The 27,717-nt window shown below is 29.2% G+C and overlaps 1 protein-coding gene and 1 long non-coding RNA gene across 5 annotated transcripts in view; one reads left to right on the top strand and one right to left on the bottom strand.

The window, feature by feature from the left end:
* Positions 1 to 11,293, bottom strand: part of LOC135950469 (uncharacterized) — a 151,488-nt gene extending 140,195 nt beyond the window's left edge. Inside the window, exon 1 of the long non-coding RNA XR_010575948.1 lies at positions 11,224 to 11,293. This is a non-coding gene — a long non-coding RNA (uncharacterized LOC135950469). The remainder of the gene's footprint in view (positions 1 to 11,223) is intronic.
* The window catches only part of Atg16 (Autophagy-related 16), a 307,007-nt gene that overhangs the window by 248,186 nt on the left and 31,104 nt on the right, over positions 1 to 27,717 (top strand). The window lies entirely within an intron of this gene.

Genomic DNA, 27,717 nt, shown 5'->3' with positions numbered 1-27,717 from the left:
ATATATTTTTTACGTGAAAATAGCTAATTTTTTTTGTTTTAAAAAACTCATGAAAAATCGAAAACTGCAGAAATGATTCAGGTTTATTACTTTGTCGCAAAGCCGCATATAATAGCAACAAAGTGAGATATCGAGCATAAAAATCGATGGATTCTTATCGAATATATTCACAATTAAGTGAATTCGCTCATTTTCACAAAATTTAACTTTTTTGTTTGATATAGATAATTTTGAGTAGTTAGTGTTCTTCTTTCGATTGATTGAATTTTGAAAACATTTTCCCCATGCTATGTACAAATTTTCCCATATATATTGCGTTTTAATCCGCTCTATAGTTTCGGAGTTATAATAACAAATTGAAGCAAAACATATATTTTGTATGTGAAAATATCAAATTTTTTTGTTTTAAAAAAATCATGAAAAATTGAAAACGGCAGAAATTGTTTAGATTTATTGCTTTATCGCAAAGCCAAATATAATAGCAACAAAATGAGAAATCGAAGATAAAAATCGATTGATTCCTTTCGAATTTATTCACAATTAAGTGAATTCGCTCATTTTCACAAAATTTAACTTTTTTGTTTGATATACATAAAATTGAGTAGTTAATGTTCTTCTTTTGAATGACTGAATTTTGAAAACATTTTCCCCATGCTATGTACAAATTTTCTCATATTTATTGCGTTTTAATCGGCTCTATAGTTTCGGAGTTATAATAACAAATTGAAGCAAAACATATATTTTTTATGTGAAAATATCAAATTTTTTGTTTTAAAAAAAACATGAAAAATAGAAAACGGCAGAAATTGTTTATATTTATTGCTTTATCGCAAAGCCACATGTAATAGCAACAAAATGAGAAATCGAAGATAAAAATCGATTGATTCCTTTTGAATTTATTCACAATTAAGTGAATTCGCTCATTTTCACAAAATTTAACTTTTTTGTTTTATATACATAAAATTGAGTAGTTAATGTTCTTCTTTCGATTGATTGAATTTTAAAAACATTTTCCCCATGCTATGTAAAAATTTTCACATATATATTGCGTTTTAATTGGCTAAGTGGTTTCGGAGTTATAACAAATTGAAGCAAAAAATATATTTTTTACATGAAAATAGCAAATTTTTTTGTTTTAAAAAAATCATGAAAAATGGAAAACGGCAGAATTTGTTTAGATTTATTGCTTTATCGCAAAGCCACATGCAATAGGAACAAAATGAAATATCGATTATAAAATTCTATGGATTATTTTCGAATTTATTCACAATTAAGTGAATTAGCTTATTTTCAGAAAATTTTATGTGCGTACAAGCGTGTAATTTGAGTGTATATTTACATGTGTTTTGTTATTGTAACAAAAATTTTGACAAAAACAAAATACATGTAATATGTACACTCATATTACACGCTTGTACGCACATACAATTTTCTGAAAGCTTAACTTTCGTACGAGTATAAAACTTCACTTACCAGACAACACTTTGAAAGTGAAATTGTAATGTTGGATATTTTGATTACTGCTGGTAACAATTAGCGATATTAGAAAAATGAATTTTAATTTGTACATTCTTAGCAGAACAATTTAAATCTAAACAATTGGTAAATCAATTACAAAACAGCATTTAAAAAGTCATAATGTAATAAAATAAAATTCGGTTTGCATTTAGTTGCTTTCCATTCTCCCTAAACAATACATATTTCTAAATCAATATAATGTTTAAATAGTTTTTTAATATTTCAACCTTTAATACCTTCTAATGTTACAATTCTATTGGTTTTTAATAAAAAATTAAATAGTTGAAATAGAACAATTTTCCTTTTAATGATTAATGACTTCATATAGAAATAATTGACCTTTTCTTGAACCACACATTTAACAATAAATCTCTTTTACACACTACCAGTTTAAATGAAACTATTATTCGAAAGCAGTTAGTAGTTAAATGAAAGAAAGAGTAGAATTTCATGTGTGGACGGACCCCCCTTTAAGTAATAATGATTTCAAGCTGTGTGTTGTAACCTAGGAGGCTCTAAGGGTTAAATAGTTTTCTAAATTAATATTTAAAACCTATCGATAATATTCAAGCGGATGCTGTTGTTATTCTTTTTTATTTCTTTTAATGCATTAGCTGATTCCATGAAAGAGGTTGGTTGGCAAGTTGGCAGCCTGTTACATGAAATATGATTTTTTTTTTGTATGATTCTGTGCATAATTAGAAAGAACTGGAAAAAAATGTTTAAACAGAGAGAAATGTTTACTGTGTTATAAGCAATTATTTTGGTGTACAGTTTAATGATGGCTAGTTTTATAGTTATGCAGGATATCAGAAGTTCCCAAACGGTAGTTAGGGATTTTAATTAAATAAAAAGGAAAGGAAAAAACTAGGTACTAGGTATTTACTTAATATATTAGTACTATTCTTTTAAGTTTATTTTTTTCTTTCTGTTTATTATTTTGTTTTACTTTTTCTATATATTTTACTTGTATTCTCATTTGTCGCCCGAAGGCTAAGACACAGCGATGAGCGATGCAACATGAGTGCAGAGACCAAAACAAAACTTGAAAGTAACAGAAGGTTGTTGATCGACTTTAGTTTTCTTGCATGTAGTATAAGCAGTTCATAAAACAACTAACTCTGAAACAAAAATGTTACTTTACTTTCCTTCATATAGTTCGTCAAGTATTCCGTACATCAGCCAGCTATGCTAGCAAGCATTAGTCAGTCAGCAAGTCAGTTGAACTGTTAGTCAGTCAATATTCTTTTAGTCATTTTTCAGAAAATGTAACATGGCACACTCATACTATACTGTATTTATCTTTTACACATTCACTTTACTCGCCTTGTAACACGACGACCATTGGACGCTTTTAGTCATTCATGTTCTTGCCAAGAATCTGTAGATTTTATTTGTGATTTTGTGTTATTTTTGTTTCTTTTCCACTTGCAGTTCAACAGTATTTTTTCCTCTTAATGATGGCTTAAAACAAAAATGTAAAATCGTTGGTGGTTTAAAAATTATATTTTTGTTTTGTGTGTTGTATGTATCTTTCAGCTTAAAAGAGTTTAATTGCAGACACATATCAATCAAAATTTAACGCGAATTATATAGATACTGGCAACATACTTGAGTCTGCCTTAACTAAAAATAAAAGCATTTCAATGTTGTACAAGTGCAGAAAGCAACAAGTCTAAATAGCAAAAGTAAAACTGAAATGTTGCTGCTCATAATAGGGCAGATGTTTTGAGCAGTGAATTAGAAGTAAAATATTAGTTTGATTTTTTTTCTTGCAGCCAAATCTATTGAGTGTTTGTTAAGTTCTAAGGAAAAACAAGAAACCCAATAAAATATTCATAATGTAATAGGAGCGGATCCAGATGTTAAAAAAGGAAATTTCCTTCCCAAAACCGAAAAGTTTTAATATAAAAAAGGAAAAAAGAAATAAATGTTACTTTATTTACCCCCTCCTCCCAAATGGTTCCTGGATCCGTGCCTGTATACTTTATATATCATTAATTCCATAAGATATCACAAACAAATTGTCCTTGAGTTTTCCAATTTTGATCATATTCGGTAAACACATACTCTTTATAGTAATTTTGACATTTCCATTTGAATTACGAAAAACTCGCGATTTTATTTGTGAGGAAATATCATTCTTACTCCAAAGGGTAGGTGTTTACCAAATATGGTCAAAATCCGAAGACCCAAGGTCAAAAACTTGAGTTATTTCTGTGTTCAATGTTCGTGTTCGTGTTTGTGCGGTTCAGAAATTGCGATTTTGACACGGAAGACAAATATTGCACAGTCCTGCCAAAAAAGTTTGAAGACCAAGAATAGGAGGCATTACATGATGAAGATTGTTGTTAAACTCAACAAGAGCTTGTAAAATCATTGAAAGCTACTCAAGTATCAATTTCAAAACGTTTACGAGCAGCAGGATTCATTCAAAAGTAGGGGAATTTGGTACCCTTCGAATTGAAACCGAGAGACCTTCAAAGAAATTATGCTTGAACGCTATGAAAGAAAATCATTTTGGCACCGAATCATTACTTGCGATCCATTACGATAACCCGAAGCATAATAGATCGTATGTGAAGCCCGGCCAAAGCCAAATATCCATGGCGCTAAGGTAATGCTCTGTATTCGGTGAGACCAAAAGGGTCCAATATATTATAAGCTGCTGAAGTCTAACCAGACCATGACAGCGAACTAGTACCGAACGCAACTGATTCGTTTGAAGCGAACATTGGCCTAAAAACACCCAGAATATCCGGCCAGACATGGAACCGTAATATTCCATCATGACAACGCTCGACCACAGGTTGTAATGCCTCTTAAAAAGTATTTAGAATGAAGGGGTTGGGAAGTTTTGCATCAACCGCTTTATAGACCAGACCGTTCCCGTCCGACAAAAATTTATTTTGATCGCTGCAGAACGCTCTATGGGATACGCTTCACTTTGGAACATAATATTCGATATTGGCTTGATTCATTCTTGGCCTCAAAAGATGAGCAATTCTTTTGGCTCGGAATCCATATGTTGCCAGAAAGATGGGCCAATATTTTGATTAAATTTATACTGTACAAATGTTTCAAAATAACAGCTAAAAATTTTAAAAAATCCCGCATTTTTAAATCATACTCTTTAATCTTTAGGTAAAGAGTATTGCTTTTTTGATCTTTTTTAGCACTTATGTTGAAGTTCTTTTCTTTCTGCTAGGTAAGAATTACTTCCATTAACTTTATTTCTTCTTAGACTTCCATTTCAAAAAGGAAATCCATTCCCATCTTATATAAATACAAACTTAAAATTTTCCCTCGTTAAACAACCAAATCTCCAATTACTCTACAAACTAAAAATATGAATTGGTTTTCCTTAAAACTCACGCCACCATGTCATTTACAATCTATAATATTTTTGGCTGCCCTTACTTAAATAACAAACATGACATATTTTCAAGCTAAACAAACCATTAAATCAATGATAACAAACATTTAATTGCTACAAGTGCAAAAATTAATCTCTTGTACTTTATTTTATAAGCAGATTATTATGAATATTTTTTTCGTTTCTTTTTAAGTCTTTAAAAAATGTGTTTAAATCTTAAAAAAACGCTGCTTGAATACGCACTTAAAAGCCTGCTTATCTTCGTTAGTAATCAAAGAAATATTGTCATATTTTTATTATTTATGCAACATATTTTATTAAATGAAGTTTCTTTCTACATAAATTTTATGTATATTAAAATGATACTATAAAAAATGTTTACGATAATTATTTCAATAATTAATAAAAAAAGGAGATAAATTACAAAGATTTTTAAAGCGTGATAATAAAAATCATATTTAAAGAAGAAAATGGTAAAAATACTAGGATTACATAGAGCGGAATCAATTGCCAAATAGATTAACTCTGTAAAACATAAACGTAAAACAATTTATATAGAAAAAGTGCAATGTTTTATATTTAATACATAAAATGTTTAAATTAATTCTTTTTGGAAATATATTGTTGTTTTGGCAACAAAATCTAAACAAAAACTGATTAGATGGAGTTAAACTATTTGGAAATAAGTCCTCAATAAAGTTTAGGACCATTTATTTAACAGGAGAGAAAAAAGAGACAGACGATCTTTATGAAATAATGCATAAAGGAAAGCTAAATTTTAATAAAAAGTGGAGTTAGTAGCTTTACCACTCTAACCTACACAGAAAAAAATTACAACATTTCTTAAATAATTAAAAAAAATTGTTAACACTTGGTTAACTTTTGTAACAATTTTTTTAATTAATTTATTTGGAAATTGTTATATTAACAATTTTTATTTTAATTTACATTTGCTGAATAATTCATTTCAATAAACCAAAAAATGTGAAATAGAAAAATTAGAATCTATATCTACAAATAAAATATTAATTGTTAATAATGGAAATTTTCGCGAATTATTAAAGAAAAATATACAAGGTATGTATGTACAACAAATAAGTTGTTATAACTTTTAAGCCAAAAACATTGGACGAAAAATCATTGAAAGGGATATTCTCTCCAGGGTTGGCGTACAAATTTCAAGGAGCGTACAATGGTCCTTCGCACGAAACATAGCAAATACGGTTAATCATCTTTGAACAAATCCATCCCTTCCATTCAATATTATTTAGAATTATACAGCGATCACATGTGTCATTGCTCCAATGCATTCTCAGCTCTAACCGAATCCAAAGTCAATATCTGATGTATAACCATTAGATCCATGTTCGCTTATATCCACGATTTTCGGGCTTAAGAAATAGCTTAGCGTAGAACCAAGAAAAACATCCTTTTCAATGTAATTTTCAAGATTAAAACATGCAGTTATTAATAAAGAAACACTTAAGTAAACCCCTTATTGTTTTTCTTAGTATAAGGAGTGAGATCGAAAAATTCTTAACATACATATATGTTTATAAAAAAGAAACCACTAAACTTACAGCTTTAATTTTTTTTTTATTTGATTGAAATTATTATTACAATTTACAAAAAAAATTATTTTTATAGTTTTAATCACTAGTGATGAAATTTTGAACCTTTTTCGGAAACCCTTCCATTAACGTTTTTATAGTGCTTTCTGTCACTTTGCTCGAACATGTAGTCCATCTCCGTTTAAAATCTACCACACTTTTGGACACCTTTTTTGTACTCTCCAATTCTCTTTTAACAAGAGCCCAATATCTCTCCACTGGCCTTAGCTCCGGGCAGTTTGGAGGATTTGCCTCTCTTGGTACAAATACCACATTATTGTTCTTGTACCACTCAAGGGCTTGTTTGCCATAGTGACAGGATGCCAAGTCAGGCCAAAAATAAGTGGACACATTATGAAGTCTTATGAATGGAAGCAGCCTTTTTTGTAAACATTCCTTGATGTAAATTTCGGTATTTATAGAGCCCGTTGTAACAAATGAGTGGCTTCTTTTGCCGCAACTGCATATTGCTTGCCATACCAAGAACTTTCTGGGAAATTTTGTCTGCTTTTGGGTCCTAAACTTTTCTTCAACATTCCCTCGAGCATCAGCAACATAAAATTTTTGACCTGGAAGTTGCGAAAAATCTGCCAGAACATACGTTTCGTCATCCATTATGCAGCAAGAATATTTTTTTTATAAAACTTGACTTCAATTTCCGTGCTCTGTTTTTGGCCTCTAAATTTTTAGTAGCGTTCCTGTCAGGAACTTTTTGAGCCTTGTATGTTTTTAAACCTGCATTAGCTTTAACTTTTCGTACCAAATAGTCCGAGCACTGAGCTAACCGGGCTGCTTTCCTACCGGATGTGTTGGGAGCTCTTTTGAAAATGCGTTCTATTTTTTTGGCTTTAGAAACATCATGTGGACCATTCCTTCTACCTGAACCAGGTTTTCTATCAACTGACAAGTTCTCCCGGTACTGTTTAATAACATTGGAAACAGTTTGACGGCAGACCTTTGTATGCTTGGCCAACTTTTTGTAAGACCAAGTTGGGTTTTGTTGAAAATATTTAATAATTTCAGTACGCACTTTTTTCTGGTCACTCATTTTAATCAGATTAACAAAAAAATTAATATAATTGACATTACACATAATAACTGACATGTTTTTCAAAGGTAACTTGATCAAAAAAAAATTCAAATAATACTTGGGTTAAAAAATGTAATGAAAAACGTGTGTTAAGAATTTTTCGATCTCACTCCTTAGAAAGGTCTATAAAATAGTAATTATTTCTCTTAAATCCATTAGAGAAAATGTAATTAACTATTAACAACAAAATATAATAAATAGGACTATCTTAATGTTGAAATATAATAGTTGATTGTTAATCAATTAATGGTTCAATAAGACAATCTTGTAGTTAAAAAATATTGTTGAGTGTTAACAACTTTAAGTAACAATTTTGTTTATATTTACAAAATCGATTGTTGGTGCCTTTTTAATTAAAAAAATAATTGTATTGACGAATTTGTTAATTAATATGACAATTGATTTGTTGTAATTTTTTTCTGTGTAACGGTATATTTTTAGAACACATGTTAAGATCAAAATGGAAATGTATTCACAAAATTGTCTCTTATAACCGGGTTTTTGGGAAGGATGCTAGGAAAATGCTTTAGCTACATTTGCCTCTGATGTACAATTTTAAGTGTAATAAGCTCGCCATAGAATTCTAGTGCCAGACTGAAAAAACATGAAATTTCTCTAACAAAATTTTCTAGCATTATCTTATTTATAGATTTTTTCTTCACAAGTTGTAAACATCAATCGTCTGCTTAAGCTCGATCAGTTCTTAATAATAATTCTCCATACAGATGAAAAATCTGGGGCCGAATTTCCGGATTCATTATCGAATAAGCTATCGTATCGAAAAAAGATTTCGATATCAAAATTATAATAAATTATAAAACATTTCTTGCTCGATATCGAATGCCATATTCTCGAATAAGACAATTACGATCACTTTTGCTCGATATCGAATGCGGTAATTCGATCTTTGATTCTGATGATTCAATACAAATAATCATTTAAATCAGAGACAACACTTATGACCTTTGTCAAAAATGGCTAATATGTTCGAGTTTATTGAGTTCCACGTGTGGCGAAACATATGCAATTGCAGCAAAAGAAGCCAAGAGTGCTCTGTTTAGGGTCAGTAATATCACTCATAAATATTGAGACAATTTTCCTATACTACATAAGTGTCGAGCTTTATGAGCAGTGCAGATGACAGTCAGTTGAATTGATAAAATAGGCAGCGGGATGAAAAAAGTCACTAATGATTTCCGAGATGGCTAATACTGGGATTCAATTAGCTGTATGACCTTTGTCAAAAATGGCTAATATGTTCGAGTTTATTGAGTTCCACGTGTGGCGAAACATATGCAATTGCAGCAAAAGAAGCCAAAAGTGCTCTATTTAGGGTCAATAAATACAGAAATAAATATTGAGTGATATTTTCAATAACTTGGGGTACTTTTAGACAGTTTTTCGATACTACTTAAGTGTCGAACTTTATTAGCAGTGCAGATGACAGTCAGTTGAATTGATAAATAGGCAGCGGGATGAAAAAAGTCACTAATGATTTCCGAGATGGCTTTCTAATATTGGCATTCAATTAGCTGAAACCAAAAAAGTTCTTGAAATTGTTGCACAACCTGTTGGTAGGATTTAGTGTAATTACACCAAAAAAAATGTCTTATGGCTCGATATTAGTCTAGACTTTTGAAAATTATTGAGCAAATGTAAAAAATTCTTTGATTTAAACAATATTTTTGATACCAAAAATAACTTGAAATTAGCATAATAAACATGTATTCTTTGGTTATTTCATACTATTTTGTGAATTCATCACATTTTATTGCTAATTTAGAACAAATTTTTATACCCATCATCAAAAAAGATGGGGGCTTTATAATATTAGTCATTCCATTTTTAACATCGAAATATTGGTGGTAGAACCAACAAGTCTATCTGTATGTTGAAAACACGATAAGCCCAAAACGAAAGGATATAGCTGGCTGAAATTCTGATGATAACATTTCTTTGGTATTGAACTTAGGCAATATCGGTCCACGTAATCACCTAGACCCCTTACAAATGTCCCTCCGGAATACTGCTTAAGCAGTCATAAATATGTTGATTATGCCTTAATACTGACCAAATTTTGAGAAAATTAGTTCTAAGTACTCTGAAATTATACTGTAAAGTATGGCGAAAATCGGGCTACATTTGTCCCAAGTCCCCATACGAGGTCCCCCTTAGAAAATGTCAACACATTCATAATTGTTTTATAATAAACTAGTTGTATATGAGTCTAGCTATTGTGAGGATCGATCCATAATTGATCCTACCCCCCGATATAACTGCTAGATCAGTAAAATATTTTATTGTCAAGAAATAAATAATATAACCACATATTGATGGTGGATATACAAGATTCGTCACCACCAAATATAACACTCTTACTTGTTATTATTCAACTAGTTTCAAATGGATGAGATATGTTTTATAAAAGTTATTAATATATTTCATTTGTATGCTTAGATTTTTTCATGTAGTCACATTTTTGTTAAAACTAACATGGGTGATTTAAAAATTAAAAACATATAATTAAATTTTTGAAACCCCATTACATCACAAATAGTTTAAGCTATAAACAAAGGTTAAGTCTACACTTTACTTAATAAAAGTGAACCCTAATCACATATTTTATTATAAAGAAAACCCCCTTTTTAAAAAAGGTGACTAGTTGCTTTAATAAAAACTAAAAGACAAATAATAAAAACTCTATATATTGTCCTCTATACATGGTTTTTTTTATTAGTATTTCTTTTTATATTCTATACTTAAAGTGGCCACTGATTATAGTAGACCTTTTAAATTACTAGATATTTGTGTGCATGTGTTTTTTTTGTTATAGTAATAATAAAAAAATAATAATAAAAGCCTTAGTTTTTTGTCGTTTTCTTTGTCGAAGTCGTCTTCATTGACTTTATAGGTTGACTATTTTTTTTTATTAAATTTTTTTAGTTATTTGCTGTTGGGACTATTTCAAAGCCTGAATTCTGTTAAAGGAATTTTATGCGAAAAAGTCAAAAGAGTTTCCTTTTCAAGACACATAATAAAGCTTGATAAATACTAGCTATTAAAAATCCCTTTTTTTAGCAGGGGATAAAATAGTAAGGTTGATTTGAAATTCAGAAGATACATTTTATACAAAAACTGTTTTTTAAAGGGGTGGATTTGGGAATGAGTTTTCAGAATTAAACAAATTATGTGTATTCAATATTTCCTAATTTTATTTTACAATATTTAAACCACAATAACAGCAAAATTAATTCAAAATAGTTTCCTCAAAATGAAAATATTTTATTTCGAAAAAAAAATTGGATAAAAAATTTGTTTAACTGTTAAAAGCACTGCTTAAAATAATTAAAATTCAAATAATAAATGGTTTTAAAAATTTATTGAATAAAGTCTTTACAATTTCGAAAGAAATCATAAATTAATTTTTTTTAAATGTTAGAACTGATTTAAATTCATTTAAAGCTTGAAAGTATAAATTCAAAATAAAATTTGAAAATTAACAAAATTTTTAGAAATATTTTTTCAAAAAACCTTAAAAATCAAGCATTTAAGTATTTTTCCAATAATAAAACTTTCATTTTTATATAAAAAAATATTTATTTTTATTTAAATCTTTCCAAAACACTCACCTTTTTTCAGTTTCGTTTTCTTTAGATATTGTTAATTTTTTACTAAAAATCTTAAATTCGCACTTTTTATCAAAATTCCAAAATAATTTTTATGCTTCAATTGAAAACACCTGTTGTCACTTGTTGAAATTTCTGGTTTCTTTTTGTATTTATTAAAATTATATTCCAAATATCGCAAAAATATTAGCACCAAAATTATGTAGTTTTTATTTTTTTTTTTAAAAAAAACTATTTTTCTTCTATAAAAAAAGAAATTTTGAAAAAAAATTTAAATTTTCAAAAATATATTCTTGTAAGAATCAAAAAATATCCACACATTCAGTAAAATTCTTGACTTTCTATTTTCAAATTACACTTCAAACACTTCTTTCTTTTAGTTTAGAGAACATTTAACAAAAATATTAATACCAATTTGCAGGAGAATAAATATTATTGTTTAACAAGTAGAAAAAAAACAAATAAAAACTAAGAATTATTTGTAACCGAACTTGACCAATGTAAGGTCGACGTAGAACTAAAGTCTTTTGCCAAGGTAATGAGTTGTTATATAAGTTAGAAGACTTCTTTCCTCATCTGCAACATTTTACAAACAAACAGGCAAAAGAACTGTGAAAGAAAATAATGAAAAATAAAAGAAGTACACTCGCTTAAAAACGAACAAACAAACATACCTACCTACCTCTCAATCATCAAACACATAAAGCAGTAACTGAAAACTCATCATAATGATCATGATCATGGCAACAGCAACATCATCATTATCATAGTGATCATTATTAAGTTAAATTATGGCCAAGAATCAGCCAACATTTATTTACATCTCTCTTTTGAACATATTTACCAACTGATGCTGAAGAGGTATCTATCTTCTGGCATTTGGTTTTAACTGCTTTGACTTAGAGTTTGAACAACAGCCTTCATACACGCAAAACTCCCCAAGAGTTAACATTTTCTTTTCATGCTCACAAAAACTGCCTGTTGGGCTGGCTAAACAGAAAAAAGTGGCAGCAACAAGAAGTCTGTTCAAAGAATGTTTGTAGTGGTAAGAGAGCACACCACAGTGTTGTTTGTGACCACAAGATCAAACCACAATTATTGCAATGATCATTTAACAGACAAAGACAAAATCACAAGTACCACTAGTAAAAAAAAGAACTTGAAATGAAGTTCAAGGCATGATTTACTAAAGTAAAGAAATATTTCTTTATCTTGTTTTTTTCTTCTTTTAAATAAAGACTGAAATTCCTAAATAATTTTAATATTATTTTAGAGTTCGGTTTTTATTATAAAGAGCGTGTTTAATAGAGAGTTTAAAGGCAGAGAGAGAGACCGTTAGTGGCAAAGAAATTTTAAAGAGCTCTAGTGAAAGAAAGTTTTATCTCTTGTTTATAAACTTTCTTATCAGCAAGAAAGAGTGTTAACAAAGTAGTGTTTTTTTGAAAAACATATTGTTTATTACAGCAATATTTTACATTATTATTTCTATAGGTAGCATATAAATTTATTTATTTTATAAATTCTGTTCTATATTTTGTAAATAAATTAATTTTTGTTTTCCTTTTAATTTCAGGTAAGCAATAATTTGTCGTCAATTTAATTTTGTAAGTAATATTTTTATTTAGTTTTTCTTTGTTTAAATTTCAATTTTATGTGGTATATTCAAAAAAAGCTAGGGTATATAAAACTGTATTCCGGGTTAAATTTAAAAATATCTTGGAATAATCTCTTTAATAATATCGAGCCCTTAGCGCCAAATTATCGTAAGCGACATTTTTAAAAATTAAATTAAAATTTTATGGACCGACTGATGTTTCAGCGTTCTCAGAATATGAAAATTGTTAATAACTTCAGAAATATAGGGGGTAAGATTTTATCGTAAGTCAATGTTTATATTTTACAGTAAACAAGTTTTATCGTAAGCGACACATAGTGGTATAGAAAGAAAGAGGGAAATAAATCTGTGACTTCTAAATGGTTAGATTGGTTTGAATGAAATTTCACATGCTCAAAGAAGAAGTATTGTAGAAGTATATACATGGGCCCACCAGATGCGCGAAAGTAGAACTATTATTTCCTCGTCGTTGCTATCAATTATCTATTATAGCTTAGGAGATAATCGCATTTGAAAATAAAATTTTCAACATTTTTACCCACCCTACTCCAGTTTTTTAATAACAACGTATCCAAATATTTCTCGATTTTCTCCAGTTTTCCTTTATTGGACTAACAACACATGTATGTGTCAAATGGAAAAAGAATTGTTTAAAAAAATAATGACTAAGTCCAAAGTTATATGCATTTGAATTAAAAAAAAATTTAAAATGGCGATTTTCCGTTAATTTTTTGGGAAAAAATTACTTTTTTTCTTTTTAAGTTATCGCAAACAATTTCTAGAAGGATGTATAAGGAATTTCTACTTTCTGAAAGCTAAGTTTTCATAAAATATTTTAAAGGAAAACGAATTTCAAAATTGTTGCTACCGAGAGTACCAGGTCCTTTCAAAAAACACCTATTTTTTATGTAAAATAAAACTTTAGGGCAAAAATTCTCAAATCGCGTATCCTATATCAAAATATAGTAACCGATTATAAGTGGCTCTATATGTTTCTAATTATTTTGTAAAGGGTCCCGATAACCCCGACCCTTGTATGGATATTACAGCCAAAAAAATAAAAATTACCATTTTTGGAATTTTTCAAATAAATTTCAAAATTCGTTTTTATTTTTCCATTTTAAATAGAAAAATCTACATAACTGTGAAATTTCATTAAAAACTATTCTTAAATAAAAATTTATTTTCAATTCGAAAAATTTTTATCTTTGCAAAAATTCAATAAAAAAACATTTTTTGTCATATTTTTCTATAAAGTATTCCATGAATTTTTAATTGTCAACAGTTATCAATATTTTTGAAAAATAGACAAATAGCCTGAACGAAATTATATTATATCGCATCATAACATTTTTAATTCTATGTATAAATTTCAAAATAATCAAAAAAACCTTCTCCTGTAAAATTTGTGTTTTGTCGCTTACGATAATTTGGCGCTAAGGGCTCGATATCTTTAAAAAAATATTCCAAATTTCTAAATTTGTTCAGGGGCTAAAATGTATATTTTTCACTAAATATCTATAAAATTTAAAATTTCTGTAATATTCAACTTTAAAACCAGCAGAGGCCAAATGCATACAACACGAATGTTATCGAAACTGTTTAAAATTAACAGAAAATAAAACAATTTGAAGATTTTGAATCAAAACACCAATCAGCTAATTCAATTCATGTTCTGTCTGTGCGTTTTTCCATATCTGAGGTACCCTGCTTTGAGCCACTCCTGGGGGCTATATTGAAAAAACATAAAGTCGAATACTCATCTACATGCCTACCCACTCAACAATACATTTTCGACAACAAGGTATCATGAATTAAAAAAGTTTGTTTCAAAACAAAGTGGCAATGAAAATAACTGACGAAATTCCCCTAATGGGTGCTTGTTGTATAGCAATACCATTCCAATTTTCGCTACGATTTGGATATTTAATTGTACGATAGTTGTGAAAAACACATATTCTTTTGGCGTGTCGGAGAGACACAAATTTTGATTTACTGAACGTAGTAGTTTCGTTGTAAGATCCTGGCATAGACCTAACTCAGTTGTCAGAAACAGAAAGAATGTATTTGTAGAAAAAACTATGTGAAAACAAAAACAACAGTTCCTGATTTCTTTTAATAGCATTTTTGGTTTATTTTTGTTTACTATCCTAAAGTTTCTTGTATTGTTTCATTAGATAATTTCTTTAGGGTATCATAATGGATCCTACGGGTCTCCGAGTGGAAGTGTACTTCTTATAGAACACACCCCTTCAAATCTATCGATTTATCATAACATAATTTACAGTGTTTTATGGAAGCTTTAGCTTTTTTCAAATCATTGACCTCGACAATATTGGATTTTCAGGGAATTTGTGCACGTTTTTTTAACTATTTTGATTCTTAAATCTTTGTCTTGTTTGATTTTGTTAAAATTCTAGTTCAACGAAATTATGATTACTGTATGTATGAAAATTACTTATGGATACCCATAGGTTTAAAGGTTTCTATGAAAATTATTTGGTATGACTTAAAATTACGGCATTTGCCATTATTACGTATCTTTTGAACGCGGTTTTTGTTTTGAATAATTTATCTGTCATTTTAAAGGGCATCTGACATTTGTTCTCACTTGGTTATTGAACATTTTAGTGTAAATACCAAAGTCCTTTTTTGCTGCGAAAATGTTGAATTTTGTACCAACAAAGTGTCATATGCGGGAAGTTTTGCTTTAATTCTTTAATTTAAAAAAGTGACACTGAACAACACCGATTGCTCACGGAATGCTTATGGTGAATGTGTTTCATCAGTTTCAGCGTGCGAGAGACGGATTGTGCGGTTCAGAAGTGGGGATTTTGACTCGTTTTCAAGCAGCAGGATGCATCCAAAAGCAGCAAAATACGAATTGAAGCTGAGACACATTGAAAGACGATTTTCTATATCTGAAATCCTGCAGTAAAGCTCCGATCATTACTTGCGATGAAAAATGGATCCATTACAGAGATCGCATGTGCAGCCAGGCCAACTAGCCGAATCGACACCAAAGCCAAATATTCATGGCGCTAAGGAAATGCTCTGTATTTGGTGGGACTAAAAGGATTCTATGTATTATGAGCTGCTGTAATTTGACCAATATAAGGCAATTGATGCGCTCGAAGAGAGAATTGGCCGAAAAGCTCCCATACGGTCAGACATGAAACCGTAATATTCGATCATGACAACGCTCGGCCACATTATGCAATACCTGTTAAAAACTATTTTTAAATAAATTGATGGAAAGTTTTGCTTCACCCGCCTTATATAAGAACTGACCACTTAAAATCGGTACATACTATAGTAATCATAACAACGCCCCCTGTTATCAAAATGGAAACAGATTTACATATGGTTTTAACAACAAATCTACCATTATTCTACAATGAATTGCAAAACATTATGTTTGGTTTTAAAAAAAGTGGACACAATTGAAAAAGAAGCTAGAGATAAAATTGTGCACAAATATTTATAAAATCCGACTTTGTCGGGTTCAAAGATAGCCAAAATCTGATTTTAGGCTGAAAACAGATCAAAAATTTTACGTCTCGGTAGCTCGAGGTTTTGTGGGCTTTAAATATAAATACGTAAAATTGGACAAAAATATTAATTTGGCAGGCAATCCACAGCTGCGGTTTGAAGAGTAAAGCTTTTCTGACATGTTTAATAACTACATCAGATTTATATATTAAAGAGAGTTTGGAAAAGCGATTGCATTTATAAGACATCACATATCTGATACAAAATTTTGGTATACATAGAATAATATTGATTTTATACCAAAACACACATATGTTGTTTCATTTAAAAGTTATGCTCGCTCTAATCCGTACCGATTTTAAGTGACCACTACTTTACTCCAGACCTTACACGTCCGACAACTTTTTGTTCTCTCACGCTGCCTCTGGAAAACGCTTCAGAACAGAGTATCTGAAATTGGCATGATTTGTTCTTGGCCTCAAAAGATGAACAGTTCTTTTAGCTCGAAATCCATATGTTGCCAGAAAGATGAGAAAAGTTCATAGCTAATAATGGCCAATAGTTTGAATTAATTTATATTGTACAAATGTTTCAAAATAAAAAAATAAAAATTTTAAAAATTCCCGAACTTTTAAGCCATACTGCCAAATAACGATCCTAATGAAGTAAATATAGGCATAGATCTTCCTCATACTGTTCTAAATGTAATGACAATAAATCATGTTTACGTTTCTGGAAATATTGGAGTACAAAGGTAAAAAAACAACGATTTTTACGGCACATAAAGCACATTTTAAGAGTGGATTATATACTTTGAAATTAAATAAAATCAGAGACGCACTGTGGTTCCAAATCAAAATCTAGGTGGACAAAATTATGAAAATCGGTATCTTCAGAATTTGGAAAAACTAAGTTTTTTTCGGAAGCTGACAATCTACTCTCCTCCAATACAAATGGGTTTTTCAATTGGACTTTTCGTTTTCTCGACAGAAGCGCCAGAAATTTAACAAATTTTTAATCATATTTTCGTTAATTTTTTTTAATATTTTACTGCTTTACTAAATTAGATATATCTCAATTGTTTTACCATATACAAATTTATACTTCAAAACATAGATAAACATTGATATAGGCTTTTATTAAGTGTATATTTTATATTTATGGGCCTCTCCATTTTCCTATATATATAGCTTGTAGGTTGCCAAAAAAAAGACCGTCAATGCCCGTCCAATGACTATCTACATCATTTAAAGAAACTTCTGGGGAATGTCTTTGTAAAAAATTTTTAGCCGCCAGCACCCGCCGAAATACTTTTTTTTTGATTTTTACGGAATGGAATTTTTAGAAATATTTCTTTATTTATTATTGATTTTTATATATCTAGTCCCTACTGTAACTTGAAATATAGTAAATACAGATCTTCTTAAAAATCTAGTTTCAGAAACACATGAAAACGTATTTTTTTTTAATTTTTTATTAATGATTTTTATATGTATATCTAGACCTTACTGTAACTTGAAAAGAAGTTTATATTGATATTTTAAACATTTTTTTGGAATCGGAGATACCAATTCTATATAAAAAGAGCGCCAAATAATTTTGTCCGCCTAGATTTTGATTTGGAACCACAGTGAGACGGTAAAAATCCAATCTGGGTTGAAATAATATCACCCTACTATTTGCTTAGAAAACAAAAGATTTAAGACACATGAGCTTAACTTATCCTACTTAATGAAAATCAAAAGACTTAAGCCAAGTGCAAGTCATTCATATTTTGTTATAAATCAAAAGACTTTAGACACATGCATTACATCTGCATTGATTTTCAAATTAATTGAAAAAAAATAAACAGAAAATTATTATTTTTATAAAAAATAAAAATATGTAATTAAAAAACATAAATAAAACCGCTTAAATTCTACATTAATTTTTTAAAGCTAAAAAGAAATACTCGTACAATAAAATATCTCATGCTCTCAAACAAAAGCAAACAATTAAACTCTCTCTGCTCTCTTCTGCAGCAACTAATGATCATTAGAGAAAGTAATTTCTTTTCTTAAACATTTGCTCCATAAATTTCTCTCAAACATTGCATTAAAACTCTTCTAACCTACTAATGATGTACAACATGTTTGATACAAAACATTAGAGCTTCAAAACCGAATAAATTTGTTTACATAAAACAAACATGTTGCTAGGTTCTACCTATATGGCTGTCGAAAAATTCACGTTACGCTGTTTGATTATTGCTAAATGAAAAAGAATAGAAACAAAAACATTAAATATATTTTTCAGCAAACAAACTAACAAGAAAAACAAAATAAATTAAAACGAAAAATAATCTTTATCTTGTTGTTTATTTAATTTTTGTTAAATTTTTTTTTTGCGAAAAAAAAACCGAAAAAACGCCACCATTTATCATCATGTAGCCATTACAAATTCACACATACACACACTTGCTCCGGCATAAGCCATACACACATGAACAATGTACGATGACGTTTCTTGAGCTGGGGTTTATTTTAAAAAGAATAATTCAACCAAGCATTTCATTCTAAACGTACAATGACCGTTCAAGTAGGCAGCAAAAGAAAACTCTTCTGGTTCATACTTCCAACCAGAAAAAAAGCACAAAAAAAACATCCACCAACAAAAACCATCATCTTCTTCATACATGCACGCATTACTCTTGTCTTGTCTTTTTCATGAAGCACTCACTCCTCTACGGTGCATGGTTGAATGTTTTGGGCTAAATGGCTTTGGCTACTTGGTCTACTCACTTGCAGTGTTGTACAAGTAGTTAGTTAGTTAGTAGTTGTTGGTGTTGCAGTTGCTGCAGCTGTTGTTGTTATTGTTGTATTACCGTATTATTAATTTAACTGTAAATTTTATTGAAAATAACTCTACTCGTGTGTGTGTGTGTGTATGAGAGTTTGTGCACAAGTTTGCTTAAAAAAGCGCATAAATAAATTGTTGCTTATGGGTGCTGCGGCCGCTGTTCTTGTTGTTGTTGCTGGTTCATACCAAACAGCCAAAAACACACACGCAAAGTTAGCAGCAACAATAAAGCTTATTCGAACACCACATACACGAAATGATCATGCCAACCGAAATGACCATGATCATGAACTTGTTCAATGTTCAACATAAATGAGCAGTGAGTGAACCTAAAATTTTACCTCGAGACTGCCACCATCAACCAACCAACACTTTTGCAAACATACACATTTTGGTTGTACGTAATGTTGGTCAGGGTTAACAGAATTTGCTAATATGGAAATTAACATGAAAAGAGAGAGCTTTTGCTTTAACATAAAGCTCTTTATTCTTGCTAAACAAAAACAAGCGTTGATAATTGAGCTAATGTTGAATAATGTCATTATTATGAATTATTTATTCCGTATAAAACGAACGAGATCAATGAACTATAATTAAATACAAACAAATAATTATTAAGATACATCTAAACGAAACCTTTTTTTATTAGATTAATAGTGTAAATGTTTTTCTTATTATTTATTAAATCAAATAGTTTTTTTTTATGATTTTATTGGTAAAATTAGTTAGTGCTACAAAATAATTTATAAATAAATCAGTTATTAGGTAAGGTAATAATGGATTTTAAATTTATGTGACAGAGTAGTTACAGGTTTAATCACATCTCTAGTTAGAAAGCTGATGTACTTAATGTAATCAATCCATCATGTCAAGGGATATTGAAACTAACAAACAATTTTTGTAATGAAGGTATGGTTTGGATATGGACTTCTGAGATGGAAAGCTGGCATTGTTTTTTCTTTTAATTCATACTAATTCATGCAAATATCTATACATGTTTACATGTGTGGGTTATCTTTATTTGTGCTCAAAAAACTTTTTTTTTAAGTTTTCGTCAACTTTTTTCGTTTTTTATTTATTTGACGGGACCAACTGGAATTGGAAAAATTTTACACGCATCCAAATTCGGAAATTCTAAAAGACTGCAAATATGAAGAAGAGTATTCAGGTTTCCTGTGATTGTCTGGTCAGATTTCAGCAGCTCATAATAGATAGGACCCTTTTGTTCCCACTAAATACAGAGAATTACTTTAGCGCCATGGATATTTGGCTTCGGAGTCGATTCGGCTGGGTAGCCGGCCTTCACATACGATCACTGACGCTTCGTGTTATCGCAATGGATCAATTTTTCTTTCAATGACTCTAGGCTTCAATTCATATGGTACCCAATTTTCCTGCTTTTGGATAAATCGTGCTGCTTGCAAACGTTTTGAAATTGCTGCTTAAATAGCTCCCAATGATTTTGCAAGCTCTTGTTGAGTTTTACAACCGCATATGTTGTTTACACTATAATGTTTAATAAGTAAATGATAATAAATGACAGATATGTAGCCTTCAAAAGTACATTCATTGTAAACCTTCTGAATTTTTCGAAATCTCCCCAATCTGACGTAAGTTATATGTTCAAGACGATTACAATATGGACTTTACGTGGCCAACCGGAAATGATCGAGAGGTGTCAATTCGCACGACATTGATGGCAAATTGACAGGTCCATTTCTCGAAATCAAGTTATCGTCAAATTTTGATTTTAATAAATCCATGATTTCGGTCGCCGTATGGCAGGCACGTAGCGCCATCCTGTTGAAACCCCATCTCGCTCGTATCAATTTCATCCAAATTTACAAAAAAAAAAAAAAACATTGATCATGGTGCGGTAATGATCTTCGTTGACCGTAACGCGAACTCAGGGTTAATTTTTGAAGAAATAAGTTCCGACGATACGTGTAAATCGCACCAAGCACTGCATTTTTCTGAATGTAAAGGAGTCTGTAGGGTTTGTTGTGGATTGATTTTACTCCATATGCTGGTATTTTGTTTATTAACAAAAATGAGCCTCATCACTAAACACAAGTTGCGCGAATGGATGATTTGGTAGCGTTGTTCAAGCATCAATCTATTCATGATACATTGCCAGAGAATAGTGATCATAAATGTCAAAAAGTGAACGCTATATGACAGTTCGTTTGACAGTTAAACCCTTCGAAAGTTCTATCGGATTAAAAAAATTATTCAATAGCTATGGAAAATGTAGTACTTGTTTTGTTTAACTTTTTTCTACGTCATCGCTATCACATTCCATTCTGGTTGTATTTTCTTAAATGTTTTCATAATGTAGCCTAGTGGGTCTAATCTTCACAAATTGTGAGTATTCATAGAAATATGAGTTGATGTGGGCGTTATCGAAATAAAACTATGTATTCCGTTGACTGCTTGATGTTTTATTTTCATTCAATTTTGATTAAATTTTATATTTTATACATAAAATAGATCCGATTAACCTACAGTTTTAGCATTAATATTTTCTAAACAACAGTTAGTATTATAGAGTATAATAAAAATTTAATAACTGATGATTGAAAGCAAATGTTTTGGAAATCTTACAATAGCATTGGTGTTGAATTGATTTTCAATACTTTAAATTTGTTTTTCCAGTTTAAAAAAATTCTCACAAATCAAAAAATATAAATTTTATAGCTAGATTTTTGTAGACGGAAGTTATTAAATTCAACACCCATTACAAGTTTTCCTCAATACAATCAAGTAATTAATCTCAAGAATCGTTTCAGTTGTAACACAAATGAAATCAATAAAAATAACTATAAACATCAATGAAATACAAACCACTAAAAGAGAAAACAAAATTAAGTTTTTAAATTTCTTTTACTTTCTTCAGATTCTAAATTTGTTCTTTTGTTTTCTTATAATCAACTAATAAACAAAACTTTTTTATAAAAACCTGATTCAGGTAGAATTTTGATTTTGTTTTCCATTATTAAGATTTATAGTGTCACATTACATTCGATTTTTTTAGGGTTGATAGCATTACAGCTGGGAAAACCTGGTTGAAAGCACTTACAATGAGGAAATTATGTTTTCATTGACAAAAATAAATCTTAAATAAAATTAACATATTTGCTTTTGTTTAAGAGCAACCCATTGATTAAAGAAAATTTTTAATTAATGAGCAATATTTTTCCAATTTACACAACATAAATTTAATCGGGTTTTATTAGAATTTCTAAATTGGAATAAAAGTAATAAAGAAAAGATTTATAATTGAATACTTCAACAATATCTTTGATAAATTTATGTGATCGATAGCTCACGTTCTAGGTATGATTCTACAAAGTTATAGGTATGGGAGGTGATCGAAAAGTGATCATTGATCGTTTATTACAATTTATGGGCTTTCTTAATTTCGCAAATTAATGGAGTTGGCGAATGTGCGCCAGTTGTGTAATGATTCGGTTTCTTATGATTTTCTTTCATAACGTTCAAGCAGCATTTCAGACATGCAAAATCGTGTTTCAATGTCTCTCGGCTTTAATTCGTATAATACCCAATTTCCCTGCTTTTGCATGAATCCTATTGCTGGCAAACGTTTTGAAATTTCTGCTTGAGTAGTTGCCTAAATAACTTACACACATGATTCATAAATCAATATGTCGGAAATTCTTCCGGCTCGGTTGCTATTTAAAATCGACATAATCAGCTCAAATGGCTGAGATATAAAACTGTGAAAACCTCGATTTTTGGGCTATTTTTGATCTATATCTGGATTACTAAGTCATTAATATAGACAATATGGATATCTAATGATAGATGTTTTAAAGTCCATTGCAACGATGTATATAAAGCTATAGTAAGTTGGACCTACAATGGGTCAAAATCGGGACAAATATTTTTAAACCCGAATTTTTTTTCATCAAACATTTTTTTTTTGTCATAAATTATTTATCCAAAAAAAAAAAATTTGGAAAAAACTTTTTTAAAAAAAATTAAAAAAACAATTTCGAAAAGAAAAAAGTTAAAAAAAAATTTTTATAAAAAATTTAGAAAAAAAAAATTAAATTTTGTTTACCTAAAATTATTTGAAAAAAAATAATTTTTAAGTATAATTGGGTGTAGGGTATCTAAGATCTAAGAGATAAGCCGAATATAGCTTTCTTACTTGTTCAAACTAAAGAAGTAAAACAAAACTTCCCGCATATGACGCTTTCTTGGCACAAAATTCGACATTTTCGAATCAAAAAAAAAACTTTGTTGTTTACACTATAATGTTTAGTAACTAAGTAAGAATAAATTATTAGTGATTAGAACTATAAAAATAATTTTTTTTCCCAAATTGTAACAATAATTTAAATCAAATAAAAAAGATTCAAAACTTTAAGTTTAGTGGTTTCATTTTTATTAACATATATGTATGTTAAAAATTTTAAGATCTCAGTCCTTAGTACCAAAGTGACTAACATTTAAATTTAATCCTATAATAAAAAACTTTAATTTGTGAGTTCTGAATTATATTGATTTTGTCATTCCTTTTGTAACATATCGAAATATTCTACTCATATATTCATATATATTAGGGATTAATTTTGGACGGTTAACTGTTCGAATAATTGAAAATTGTCGATTTTCAAATAACAAATTAAATTGTTTTTTCCGAATCGAAAAAAATTCTTGTTTTTTTTTGAAATTTAACAAACATCCATGAAAAATGTTTAGTGAGAATAACAACTGACATATTTAATTTACGTGTTTGCATTTACATGTACAGAACTTAACGAAACTATCAAAAGTATTCAATACACCATACGACACTCAATATTAGACACGAACAGGATGATATACGTCTGAATCTATAAATTAAGTTTTTCATTTCGTGATCCTGTTTCCTTTTAAAAGGACTTCAAATTTTTAGAGGAGTACAATTTTTAAAAAATGTTTTAAAATATGTTTAAATCATCGCACTATGCCAATTTTGCAGTCAAATGATTAAGAAGAGTTGTAAAATATTTCGTATTATTTTTATTTTATCCTGTCGAGATCAAAAGATGTCAGAAATGTGCTTTCAAATTTTTATCCTTGAATATCCTTTTAGATTTCCAATAATTTTTTTAAAAAAAAATATTGAGTTAAATATCCAAATATTGAATACCACATGCCAAAATTTCATACTACTATCTTCACTACTTAAGAGTTAAATAATATTTTAAATTTGCATTATTTGCTTTTTAATATTTTATTTTAATATTTCATTCGAAAGAAATATAACAAAAACCGTTGTGAAATGCAACGAACAATACTTTTTAAATGGTAAACAAGTAAAATGGTAAAGTCAGGCAAGCCCGACCTTATGATAGCCTACACGGAGTATATGATTATAAAGAGTTTTTTTTTTATATGAAACTTATTTGTGTTGAATCTTATATTTGAGAAGGTATGACAATTACGGACCAATCGTCCCAAAATTTGGTGGGATGAATTGCGAATATATGAAACATATTTGTGTTGAATTTTGTTTGGATACTGACGTATTTCAGAAATTTATATATATTAATGACATTTTCGAGAATGTTGCTTATATGGGAGCTATGGAATATTGTTGACCGATCGTCACGGAATTTGGTCGTGAGAGCTTACATAAAACTTAATTGTGCTGAATTTGGTTTGAATATGTTTATAATTAAGATATTCATGAGAGCTTAACTATTTTCAAAAAGGCCAATTGTATGGGGGCTAGGATAAATAATGGGCTGATTCTAATCAAATTCAATAGCCTTTGTCCTTGGGACAAAGGTTTGTGCATTTAGTATAGCATATTTGGGCCTTTAACGCACTATTTTTTTAAAAGGAATTTATTGGCAATCTTAACGGATATTAAAGGATAAAAATTTTGAAGGACATTTTTGATATTTTCTGATCCCTACAGGATAAAATAAAGATAATACAAATAATTTTACAACTCTTCTTGTTCTTTTGACATAAAATTTGTGATTTTTGGATCAGCAGGAGTATTTTTAAATATTTTTTGAAAAATGTACTTCTTTAAAACTTTGAAGTCCTTAAAAAAGGACACAGGATCACGAAATGAAAAACTGAAAACACAGTTTTACTCCATTTAATTTTTAGTTTCATACGTATATCATCCGGTTCGTGTCTAACGATTTTTTTTCTCATTTTGTAGTACGGTGATATCTAAAACAATTCAAAAAGGACACCAATGGTATAACGAAAGATTTGATATGCTTAGAACAAACTAAAAAAAAAAAAATATGTATATTGGATATTCTTTTGATTTCTCCAACATCTACAATCAGCGAGAGAGTTTTTTCCAGGTCAAGTTTTATTAAATCTAAAGAAAAAACTGGTTTAAAATGAAAAAAATTAAATTATATTATTTTTTTAAAAGATTATTTCAGAAGATCTCACCATAGTCCTTAAAAAAACTGAAATGTGCATACCAAAGGGATCTCAAATACGATATTTGCTATTATTTTGTTGGTTGAATTGTTATGTTATGTTAGTATTTTATGTTTTTGTACACAAAATTCGTGGTTGTATTTTCAAATTGAAATTATTCGGTTAATCTAATAATTTTAAATTAACCGATTTTTAACCGCATAAATCTAAACCCCGATTAATTATTTGCTCGATTAACCGATTAAACCATAAACCCGATTAATTGAATACCATACCGTCTGGCTGCCTGTCTGTTGATAACACAACATAGCACAAACGAAAATTTTCCACTAATACTCTCTGCTGATAAGGTTTGTTTGGTATTGAAAATAGACTATATTGGTGTATGTTTCCACCTAGCCGCATACAAATGTCCACTCGGAATATGTTGATATTAGTTCTAAGTACTCTGAAATTATACTTATATTTTTTGAGCATATTTTTGGTTGCCCTGGTAATTATCATTTCTTTTGCAAACAGTCCCACTGTGACTACTAAATAATATATTCATCATTATGGTTTCAGTTTGACACGAACGATTCAGCAGAATGTTACTACAGTAGCAATATGTAAAACATTTTTGAAAAATTAGTAACAAAAATAATATTTTCTTTTAAAAACCAGGGCACATGTTGATTCTTGTATAAATTCATTAATTTTATTTAAATTGCAACAACATTTCGGCAAAAAAACAAATGTAAAATTTTTTACTTTTACACATGACGATTTAAGTATGAAATCAGATACATGAAATCAACGCCCAATTTATATGGTCATTTATTTAAAACAATAGATGAATGAATGGTGATTGTTGCTAACATACTTGTACATTCCATAAATCTAAGATCTTAATGAAAAGCTATTTTTTTGGCACTACTCCATTTTAAATCATTAATTTAGTTTGTTTTGTTATTGTTTAAATTTCAAACACACAAGAACAAAAAATATGGGTCACTTGGCGGCAAAGTCAATGTGCTGTGCTGTATTGCTTGCCTGCTTGCTGGTGCTGTATCTGGTGGATTGATGATTCTCAGGGTGTTTCATAGTTTCATTTTGTTAAAATTTGTTTTTTTTCTACTTTTTTTTTTTAACAATTTAATGTTTTAATTTTATGACAAACAATAACAATAATGAAGCTAAATGTATATAATTTGTATAATTTTGGCACGTACACGCATTAATGACGACACATAAAAACAAAAATAGAATTGTTCGGGTTTTTTGCGGTTTCTATATGGTTTTTAAAATATAAACTATAAAGATCTTTTGTTTAATGATATGCTTGAAAATTGTATTTAAATAAAAATTAAAAAATTTAAAAAAAAAATGACAGGCAGGCAGGCATTATGTCTGCCAAATTGAAATTATGAGGGTGTTAATTATAAAGTAATTTTCAAAAACAAAAAATAAAACAATAAAATTGTATAAACGTAAACTTAACAAATATTTTTAGGCAGTTTTTTTAGAAAACCACAAAAATGTAAAAGTTACTGAACATTGTTTAGGTGATGAAATCTGACTAGCAAAGAAAGAACTCTTCAATAAATTCAAACATACATTTTTAAACAAATTTTATGTTAGAGTCTTAAGGTCTTATGGAAAATATTTGCTCAAAAAAGCGTAACCACTTTTTTAGCACAAGTTTGTTTGACAAAAAAAATAATTTTATTTTATTTGGTGCTGTTTGATCTTACAAAACATTTGTAAGAGGTTTTGTAAGATCAAACAGCATCAAATAAAATAAAACTATTTATTTTGTTTTGAATCATCCAAAGTAAAATAAGTTTTTCAAATAAATAAAAGAATTCAAATATATTTTATTTAGTGGTTACGTCTTTTTCGTAAAATATTTGCCATGTGTGACCCTACCTTTAGCTAAAATTGTTTATCATGATCAAGAAAGATATTTCTTTGAACGTTAAAAGTAAAAATATTTTCCATATTAATGGAAAATAATATTTTTTTCCAAGACTGTATTGCAAAAAATTGATTTTTTTCCGATTATATTGTAATAATTGCTACGAAATAGCATAAGCACCCACCCATATCGGTTCCAAAATGGCTCAAATAAAAGAAGAAAAAAAAAC

Source organism: Calliphora vicina, chromosome 1 (assembly GCF_958450345.1).
Source record: "Calliphora vicina chromosome 1, idCalVici1.1, whole genome shotgun sequence".
Taxonomy (NCBI): Eukaryota; Metazoa; Arthropoda; class Insecta; order Diptera; family Calliphoridae; genus Calliphora; species Calliphora vicina.
This window is presented reverse-complemented; position numbering and strand designations above follow the sequence as displayed.